Source organism: Oncorhynchus keta, unplaced genomic scaffold (assembly GCF_023373465.1).
Source record: "Oncorhynchus keta strain PuntledgeMale-10-30-2019 unplaced genomic scaffold, Oket_V2 Un_contig_17784_pilon_pilon, whole genome shotgun sequence".
Lineage (NCBI taxonomy): Eukaryota > Metazoa > Chordata > Actinopteri > Salmoniformes > Salmonidae > Oncorhynchus > Oncorhynchus keta.
In genome coordinates this window covers 39,295-51,131 of record NW_026280578.1, presented here as the reverse complement: position 1 = coordinate 51,131, position 11,837 = coordinate 39,295, and the positions used below count along the sequence as shown (strand labels likewise).

Sequence of the window (11,837 nt, the reverse complement as noted above, 5' to 3'; positions counted from 1 at the left end):
CTGTGTCTGAGAAACCAGGCCCAAATGATACAACAGGAGATTCTGTGTCTGAGAAACCAGGCCCAAATGATACAACAGGAGATTCTGTGTCTGAGAAACCAGGCCCAAATGATACAACAGGAGATTCTGTGTCTGAGAAACCAGGCCCAAATGATACAACAGGAGATTCTGTGTCTGAGAAACCAGGCCCAAATGATACAACAGGAGATTCTGTGTCTGAGAAACCAGGCCCAAATGATACAACAGGAGATTCTGTGTCTGAGAAACCAGGCCCAAATGATACAACAGGAGATTCTGTGTCTGAGAAACCAGGCCCAAATGATACAACAGGAGATTCTGTGTCTGGGAAACCAGGCCCAAATGATACAACAGGAGATTCTGTGTCTGAGAAACCAGGCCCAAATGATACAACAGGAGATTCTGTGTCTGAGAAACCAGGCCCAAATGATACAACAGGAGATTCTGTGTCTGAGAAACCAGGCCCAAATGATACAACAGGAGATTCTGTGTCTGGGAAACCAGGCCCAAATGATACAACAGGAGATTCTGTGTCTGAGAAACCAGGCCCAAATGATACAACAGGAGATTCTGTGTCTGAGAAACCAGGCCCAAATGATACAACAGGAGATTCTGTGTCTGAGAAACCAGGCCCAAATGATACAACAGGAGATTCTGTGTCTGAGAAACCAGGCCCAAATGATACAACAGGAGATTCTGTGTCTGAGAAACCAGGCCCAAATGATACAACAGGAGATTCTGTGTCTGAGAAACCAGGCCCAAATGATACAACAGGAGATTCTGTGTCTGAGAAACCAGGCCCAAATGATACAACAGGAGATTCTGTGTCTGAGAAACCAGGCCCAAATGATACAACAGGAGATTCTGTGTCTGAGAAACCAGGCCCAAATGATACAACAGGAGATTCTGTGTCTGAGAAACCAGGCCCAAATGATACAACAGGAGATTCTGTGTCTGGGAAACCAGGCCCAAATGATACAACAGGAGATTCTGTGTCTGAGAAACCAGGCCCAAATGATACAACAGGAGATTCTGTGTCTGAGAAACCAGGCCCAAATGATACAACAGGAGATTCTGTGTCTGAGAAACCAGGCCCAAATGATACAACAGGAGATTCTGTGTCTGAGAAACCAGGCCCAAATGATACAACAGGAGATTCTGTGTCTGAGAAACCAGGCCCAAATGATACAACAGGAGATTCTGTGTCTGAGAAACCAGGCCCAAATGATACAACAGGAGATTCTGTGTCTGAGAAACCAGGCCCAAATGATACAACAGGAGATTCTGTGTCTGAGAAACCAGGCCCAAATGATACAACAGGAGATTCTGTGTCTGAGAAACCAGGCCCAAATGATACACCAGGAGATTCTGTGTCCTGAGAAACAGGCCCAAATGATACAACAGGAGATTCTGTGTCTGGGAAACCAGGCCCAAATGATACACCAGGAGATTCTGTGTCTGAGAAACCAGGCCCAAATGATACACCCAGGAGATTCTGTGTCTGAGAAACCAGGCCCAAATGATACACCCAGGAGATTCTGTGTCACGAAACCAGGCCCAAATGATACCTTAGGAGATTCTGTCTGAGAAACCAGGCCCAAATGATACAACCAGGAGATTCTGTCTGAGAAACCAGGCCCAAATGATACACCAGGAGATTCTGTGACTGAGAAACCAGGCCCAAATGATACACCAGGAGATTCTGTGTCTGAGAACCAGGCCCAATGATACAACAGGAGATTCTGTGTCTGAGAAACCAGGCCCAAATGATACAGCAGGAGATTCTGTGTCTGAGAAACCCAGGCCCAAATGATACAACAGGAGATTCTGTGTCTGAGAAACCAGGCCCAAATGATACAACAGGAGATTCTGTGTCTGAGAAACCAGGCCCAAATGATACAACAGGAGATTCTGTGTCACAGCCAGGCCCAAATGATACAACAGGAGATTCTGTGTCTGAGAAACCAGGCCCAAATGATACACCCCAGGAGATTCTGTGTCTGAGAAACCAGGCCCAAATGATACACCAGCTGTGTCTGAGAAATGATACACAGGAGATTCTGTGTCTGGGAAACCAGGCCCAAATGATACACCAGGAGATTCTGTGTCTGAGAAACCAGGCCCAAATGATACAACAGGAGATTCTGTGTCTGGGAAACCAGGCCCAAATGATACACCAGGAGATTCTGTGTCTGAGAAACCAGGCCCAAATGATACAACAGGAGATTCTGTGTCTGAGAAACCAGGCCCAAATGATACACCAGGAGATTCTGTGTCTGAGAAACCAGGCCCAAATGATACACCCAGGAATTCTGTGTCACAGGAAACCAGGCCCAAATGATACAACAGGAGATTCTGTGTCTGAAACCAGGCCCAAATGATACAACAGGAGATTCTGTGTCTGGGAAACCAGGCCCAAATGATACAACAGGAGATTCTGTGTCACAGAGCCAGGCCCAAATGATACAACAGGAAATTCTGTGTCCCAGAAACCAGGCCCAAATGATACAACAGGAGATTCTGTCTGAGAAACCAGGCCCAAATGATACAACAGGAGATTCTGTGTCTGACCAGGCCCAAATGATACACCAGGAGATTCTGTGTCACGAAACCAGGCCCAAATGATACACCAGGAAATTCTGTGTCTGAGAAACCAGGCCCAAATGATACACCAGGAGATTCTGTGTCTACCCAGAGCCCCGTGATACACCAGGAGATTCTGTGTCTGGAAACCAGGCCCAAATGATACAACAGGAGATTCTGTGTCTGAGAAACCAGGCCCAAATGATACACCAGGAGATTCTGTGTCCAACCAGGCCCAAATGATACACCCAGGAGATTCTGCCCAGGCCCAAATGATACACCCAGGAGATTCTGTGTCACGAGAAACCAGGCCCAAATGATACAGCAGGAGATTCTGTCACAGAAACCAGGCCCAAATGATACAACAGGAGATTCTGTCACTGAAACCAGGCCCAAATGATACAACAGGAGATTCTGTGTCTAAACCAGGCCCAAATGATACAACAGGAGATTCTGTGTCTGAGAAACCAGGCCCAAATGATACACCCAGGAGATTCCCCGAACAGAGAGGATCTATAGTCTGATTGGACAAATGATACAACAGGACCTGCTGGTGGTGTGTGTGTGTGTGTGTGTGTATATGATGATGATATTGATGGTGGTGTGTGTTACCTCGATGATGATACAACAGGAGATTCTGTGTCTGAGAAACCAGGCCCAAATGATACAACAGGAGATTCTGTGTCTGAGAAATACAGCACGGCAAATGATACACACCAGGAGATTCTGTGTCTGAGAAACCAGGCCCAAATGATACAGCACAGATTAACGTCATAGGATCACCTGACACAGCACAGGCCCAAACCTGATACACCACAGATTAACGTCCCCGAACAGAGAGATCTATAGTCTGATTGGACACAATGTGATACAGCTGGCGACAGGACCTGCTGGTGGTGTGTGTGTGTGTGTGTGTGTATATGATGATGATGATGATGGTGGTGTGTGTTACCTGCACTGATCAGTCTACACAGTGGAACATCACTAGCGTTCTCCTCAGTCGGTCACTAGTTGATGAGACCAGTGTCTGGATCCACCTGATACAACACAGATTAACGTCACTAGGATCACCTGATACACAGATTAACGTCACTAGGAACCTGATAACATCGTCACTAGGATCCACCTGATACAACACAGATTAACGTCACTAGGATCCACCTGATACAACACAGATTAACATCACTAGGATCACCTGATACAACACAGATTAACATCACTAGGATCCACTGATACAGCACAGATTAACGTCACTGGGATCACACCTGATACAACACAGATTAACGTCACTAGGATCACCTGATACAACACAGTGCGCGTCACTAGGATCACACAGTACAGCACAGATTAACGTCACTAGGATCACCTGATACAGCACAGATTAACGTCACTAGGATCACCTGATTCGGGATTAACGTCACTAGGGATCACCTGATACAGCACAGATTAACATCACTAGGATCCACCTGATACAACACAGATTAACATCACTAGGATCACCTGATACAACACAGATTAACGTCACTAGGATCCACACTGATACAGCACAGATTAACATCACTAGGATCACCTGATACAACACAGATTAACGTCACTAGGATCACACCTGATACAACACAGATTAACATCACTAGGATCACCTGATACAGCACAGATTAACGTCACTAGGATCCCACCTGATACAACACAGATTAACGTCACTGGATCACCTGATACAACACAGATTAACGTCACTAGGATCCACCTGATACAGCTGCAGATTACTTGTCACTGGATCACACAGTACAACACAGATTAACATCACTAGGATCCACCTGATACAGCACAGATTAACATCACTAGGATCCACCTGATACAGCACAGATTAACGTCACTAGGATCCACCTGATACAGCACAGATTAACGTCACTGGGATCACACAGGTGCGTACAACACAGATTAACGTCACTAGGATCACCTGATACAACACAGATTAACGTCACTAGGATCTGATACAACACAGATTAACGTCACTGGGATCCACCTGATACAGCACAGATTAACGTCACTAGGATCCACCTGATACAACACAGATTAACGTCACTAGGATCACCTGATACAACACAGATTAACGTCACTAGGATCCACCTGATACAACACAGATTAACGTCACTAGGATCCACCTGATACGACACAGATTAACGTCACTAGGATCCACCTGATACAACACAGATTAACGTCACTAGGATCCACCACAGATACTACAACACAGATTAACGTCGTCACTAGGATCCACCTGATACGACACAGATTAACGTCACTAGGATCCACCTGATACAACACAGATTAACGTCACTAGGATCCACCTGATACACACACAGATTAACGTCACTAGGATCCACCTGATACAACACAGATTAACGTCACTAGGATCCACCTGATACAGCACAGATTAACGTCACTAGGATCCACCTGATACAACACAGATTAACGTCACTAGGATCCACCTGATACAACACAGATTAACGTCACTAGGATCCACCTGATACAACACAGATTAACGTCACTAGGATCCATACCTGATCACCTGATACACACAGATTAACGTCACTAGGATCCACCTGATACAGCACAGATTAACGTCACTAGGATCCACCTGATACAACACAGATTAACGTCACTAGGATCCACCTGATACAACACAGATTAACGCCACTAGGATCACCTGATACAACACAGATTAACATCACTAGGATCCACCTGATACAACACAGATTAACGTCACTAGGATCCACCTGATACAACACAGATTAACGTCACTTAGGATCCACCTGATACAACACAGATTAACGTCACTAGGATCCACCTTAACGTCACTAGATACAACACAGATTAACGTCACTAGGATCCACCTGATACAACACAGATTAACGTCACTAGGATCCACCTGATACAACACAGATTAACGTCACTAGGATCCACCTGATACAACACAGATTAACGTCACTAGGATCACCTGATACAACACAGATTAACGTCACTAGGATCCACCTGATACAACACAGATTAACGTCACTAGGATCCACCTGATACAACACAGATTAACATCACTAGGATCCACCTGATACAACACAGATTAACGTCACTAGGATCCACCTGATACAACACAGATTAACGTCACTAGGATCCACCTGATACAACACAGATTAACGTCACTAGGATCCACCTGATACAACACAGATTAACGTCACTAGGATCACCTGATACAACACAGATTAACGTCACTAGGATCCACCTGATACAGCACAGATTAACGTCACTAGGATCCACCTGATACAACACAGATTAACGTCACTAGGATCCACCTGATACAACACAGATTAACGTCACTAGGATCCACCTGATACAACACAGATTAACGTCACTGGATCCACCTGATACAACACAGATTAACGTCACTAGGATCCACCTGATACAACACAGATTAACGTCACTAGGATCCACCTGATACAACAACACAGATTAACGTCACTAGGATCCACCTGATACAACACAGATTAACGCTACTAGGATCCACCTGATACAACACAGATTAACGTCACTAGGATCCACCTGATACAACACAGATTAACGCCACTAGGATCCACCTGATACAACACAGATTAACGTCACTAGGATCCACCTGATACAACACAGATTAACGCCACTAGATCCACCTGATACAACACAGATTAACGCACTAGGATCCACCTGATACAACACAGATTAACGCCACTAGGATCCACCTGATACAACACAGATTAACGTCACTAGGATCCACCTGATACAACACAGATTAACGTCACTAGGATCCACCTGATACAACACAGATTAACGCACTAGGATCCACCTGATACAACACAGATTAACGCTCACTAGGATCCACCTGATACAACACAGATTAACGTCACTGGATCCACCTGATACAACACAGATTAACGCCACTAGGATCCACCTGATACAACACAGATTAACGTCACTAGGATCCACCTGATACAACACAGATTAACGCTACTAGGATCCACCTGATACAACACAGATTAACGTCACTAGGATCCACCTGATACAACACAGATTAACATCACTAGGATCCACCTGATATAACACAGATTAACATCACTAGGATCCACCTGATAAGCACAGATTAACGTCACTAGGATCCACCTGATACAACACAGATTAACGTCACTAGGATCCACCTGATACAACACAGATTAACGTCACTAGGATCCACCTGATACAACACAGATTAACGCTACTAGGATCCACCTGATACAACACAGATTAACATCACTAGGATCCACCTGATACATACATTTAACGTCACTAGGATCCACCTGATACAACACAGATTAACATCACTAGGATCCACCTGATACAACAGTGATTAAAATTTTAGGATCACATACTAAAGAAAATTAACGTCACTAGGATCCACCTGATAAACACAGATTAACGTCACTAGGATCCACCTGATACAAACAGATTAACGTCACTAGGATCCTCTGATACAACATAGATTAACATCACTAGGATCCACCTGATACAACACAGATTAACATCACTAGGATCCACCTGATACAACATCAGATTAACGCCCCTAGGATCCACCTGATACAACATCAGATTAACGTCACTAGGATCCACCACACCCAACATCACTCCCAGATTAACGTCACTAGGATCCACCCACTGATACAACACAGATTAACGTCACTAGGATCCACCTGATACAACACAGATTAACGCCACTAGGATCCACCTGATACAACACAGATTAACGTCACTAGGATCCACCTGATACAACACAGATTAACGTCACTAGGATCCACCTGATACAACACAGATTAACATCACTAGGATCCACCTGATACAACACAGATTAACGTCACTAGGATCCACCTGATACAACACAGATTAACGTCACTAGGATCCACCTGATACAACACAGATTAACGTCACTAGGTCCACCTGATACAGACAGATTAACGCCCTAGATCCACCTGATACAACACAGATTAACGTCACTAGGATCCACCTGATACAACACAGATTAACGTCACTAGGATCCACCTGATACGAGCACAGATTAACGCCACTAGGATCCACCTGATACAACACAGATTAACGCCACTAGGATCCACCTGATACAACACAGATTAACGCTCACTAGGATCCACCTGATACAACACAGATTAACGCAGCACTAGGATCCACCTGATACAACACAGATTAACGTCACTAGGATCCACCTGATACAACACAGATTAACGTCACTAGGGATCCACCTGATACAACACAGATTAACATCACTAGGATCCACCTGATACAACACAGATTAACATCACTAGGATCCACCTGATACAACACAGATTAACGTCACTAGGATCCACCTGATACAACACAGATTAACGTCACTAGATCCACCTGATACAACACAGATTAACGTCACTAGGATCACCTGATACAACACAGATTAACGCTGTAGGATCCACCTGATACAACACAGATTAACGCCACTAGGATCCACCTGATACAACACAGATTAACGTCACTAGGATCCACCTGATACAACACAGATTAACGCCACTAGATCCACCTGATACAACACAGATTAACGTCACTAGGATCCACCTGATACAACACAGATTAACGTCACTAGGATCCACCTGATACAACACAGATTAACGTCACTAGGATCCACCTGATACAACACAGATTAACGCCACTAGGATCCACCTGATACAACACAGATTAACGCTACTAGGATCCACCTGATACAACACAGATTAACGTCACTAGGATCCACCTGATACAACACAGATTACCGAACTAGGATCCACCTGATACAACACAGATTAACGTCACTAGGATCACCTGATACAACACAGATTAACGCCACTAGGATCCACCTGATACAACACAGATTAACGTCACTAGGATCCACCTGATACAACACAGATTAACGTCACTAGGATCCACCTGATACAACACAGATTAACGTCACTAGGATCACCTGATACAACACAGATTAACATCACTAGGATCCACCTGATACAACACAGATTAACGCACTAGGATCCACCTGATACAACACAGATTAACACTAGGATCACCTGATACAACACAGATTAACGTCACTAGGATCCACCTGATACAACACAACCCGGCTGATTAACGGGTCACAGGGGTCCACCTGATACAACACAGATTAACATCACTAGGATCCACATTCTGTACAACACAGATTAACGTCATGCTCTCAAAGTCATAATCCCCTCATTTGAACAGGGTTGTCCACATACATTTGTCTACAAAGTGTTTTTTTTGTGTCAGCAAGAAAGAAAATTGCCCCCAATTCAGAAATGGAGAAAGGAGAAAGCTCTAGAAATGTTTAGAAAGCTCCAGAAAGCGGCCGTTATCTGCTGCCTCTTCAACAAGAAGCCACATTGATCCTACGATCCAGAAATACACTCCCAGTTCCCCCACCCTCCCACACCCCCAGTTCCCCCTCCCACAGAAAACACATCCCCCCCAGCCCAGAATGACCTCCTCCCACGGACCAACAAAAAAAATCACCCCTCCAAAAGCATGGCCAGGCTGTCCGGAAACCACCCGATCCCACGAATGGCCGAATTAGCATCGATTTCTGTTTAGGCAGCACTGTATAGAAAACAACCCCCAGAGAGCCACAGAACGATCGAATTAGCACCACGCACAGCCACCACAAACACCTTTAGGCAGCACTCGGGCTGTATAGAAAACAACCCCGAGAGCCACAGAATGACCGAATTAGCACCACCATAAACACCTAGGCAGCACTCGGGCTGGCTGTAGAGAAAACAACCCCCGAGAGCCACAGAAAGACCGAATTAGCACCACCATAAACACCTTTAGCAGCACTCGGGCAGGCTGTAGAGAAAACAACCCCCGAGAGCCACAGAATGACCGAATTAGCACCACCATAAACACCTATAGGCAGCACTCGGGCAGGCTGTAGAGAAAACAACCCCCGAGAGCCACAGAATGACCGAATTAGCACCACCATAAACACCTTTAGGCAGCACTCGGGCAGGCTGTAGAGAAAACAACCCCCGAGAGCCACAGAATGACCGAATTAGCACCACCATAAACACCTATAGGCAGCACTCGGGCAGGCTGTAGAGAAAACAACCCCCGAGAGCCACAGAATGACCGAATTAGCACCACCATAAACACCTATAGGCAGCACTCGGGCAGGCTGTAGAGAAAACAACCCCCGAGAGCCACAGAATGACCGAATTAGCACCACCATAAACACCTTTAGGCAGCACTCGGGCAGGCTGTAGAGAAAACAACCCCCGAGAGCCACAGAATGACCGAATTAGCACCACCATAAACACCTTAGGCAGCACTCGTGCAGGCTGTAGAGAAAACAACCCCGAGAGCCACAGAATGACCGAACTTTTTAGCACCACCATAAACACCTATAGGCAGCACTCGGGCTGGCTGGGAGAAAACAACCCCAGAGAGCCACAGAATGACCGAATTAGCACCACCATAAACACCTTTAGGCAGCACTCCCGGGAGGCTCAGAGAAAACAACCCCGAGAGCCACAGAATGACCGAATTAGCACCACCACAAACACCTTTAGGCAGCACTCGGGCTGTAGAGAAAACAACCACAGAATGACCGGATTAGCACCACGCACAGCCACCACAAACCCCTTTAGGCAGCACTCGGGCTGTAGAGAAAACAACCACAGAATGACCGGATTAGCACCACGCACAGCCACCACAAACACCTTGAAAACGACTCATAGGAGGAATGCTCCGGGACTCAGAGGAGGAATGCTCCGGGACTCAGAGGAGGAATGCTCCGGGACTCATTGGAGGAATACTCCGGGACTCAGAGGAGGAATGCTCCGGGACTCAGAGGAGGAACGCTCCGGGACTCAGAGGAGGAACGCTCCGGGACTCAGAGGAGGAACGCTCCGGGACTCAGAGGAGGAATGCTCCGGGAATCAAAGGAGGAATACTCCGGGAATCAAAGGAGGAATACTCCGGGAACGGAACACTCCGGGAACTTTAAGGAACACTCCGGGTACTTTAAGGAACACTCCGGGTACTTTAAGGAACACTCCGGGTACTTTAAGGAACACTCCGGGTACTTTAAGGAACACTCCGGGTGCTCCTCTCTCTATGCTCCTCTCTCTATGCTCCTCTCTCTATGCTCCTCTCTCTATGCCCCGGCTCCTCTCTCTATGCTCCTCTCTCTATGCTCCGGCTCCTCTCAATCTCCTCCCTCATGCTCCTCCTCTATGCTCCTCTCTCTGTGCTCCTCTCTCTGTGCTCCTCTCTGTGCTCCTCTCTCTGTGCTCCTCTCTCTGTGCTCCTCTCTCTGCCCTCTCTCCTCTCTCTATGCCCGGCTCCTCTCTCTATGCTCCTCTCTCTATGCTCCGGCCCTCCCTCTATGCTCCTCTCTCTATGCCCTGCTCCTCTCTCTATGCTCCTCTCTCTATGCTCCGGCTCCTCTCTCTATGCTCCTCTCTCTGTGCTCCTCTCTCTGTGCTCCTCTCTCAATGCTCCTCTCTATGCCCCTCTCTCTGTGCTCCCTCTCTCTATGCTCCTCTCTCTATGCTCCTCCCTCAATGCTCCTCCCTCAATGCTCCTCCCTCAATGCTCCTCTCTCTATGCTCCGGCTCCTCTCTCTATGCTCCTCTCTCTATGCTCCTCTCTCTGTGCTCCTCTCTCTGTGCTCCTCTCTCTGTGCTCCTCTCTCTATGCCCCGGCTCCTCTCTCTATGCCCCTCTCTCTATGCTCCTCTCTCTATGCTCCTCCCTCAATGCTCCTCCCTCAATGCTCCTCTCTCTATGCTCCGGCTCCTCTCTCTATGCTCCTCTCTCTATGCTCCTCTCTCTGCTGCTCCTCTCTCTATGCTCCTCTCTCTATGCCCCGGCTCCTCTATGCCCCTGCTCCTCTCTCTATGCTCCTCTCTCTATGCCTCCTCTCTCTATGCCCCTCTCTCTATGCCCCTCTCTCTATGCTCCTCCTCAATGCTCCTCTCTCTATGCTCCTCTCTCTATGCTCCTCTCTCTATGCTCCTCTCTCTGTGCTCCTCTCTCTGTGCTCCTCTCTCTGTGCCCCGGCTCCTCTCTCTATGCCCCTCTCTCTATGCTCCTCTCTTGTTGTTGTTGTTTACCTTGTAGGGCATGGACTCAAAGAAGATGGATGTGTTG

At 46.7% G+C, this 11,837-nt stretch overlaps 1 pseudogene; it reads right to left on the bottom strand.

Moving 5' to 3' along the window:
- Window positions 1–3,602: 3,602 nt before the first annotated feature.
- LOC127919883 (serine hydroxymethyltransferase, cytosolic-like) overlaps window positions 3,603–11,837 on the bottom strand; it is a 34,916-nt pseudogene continuing 26,681 nt past the window's right edge.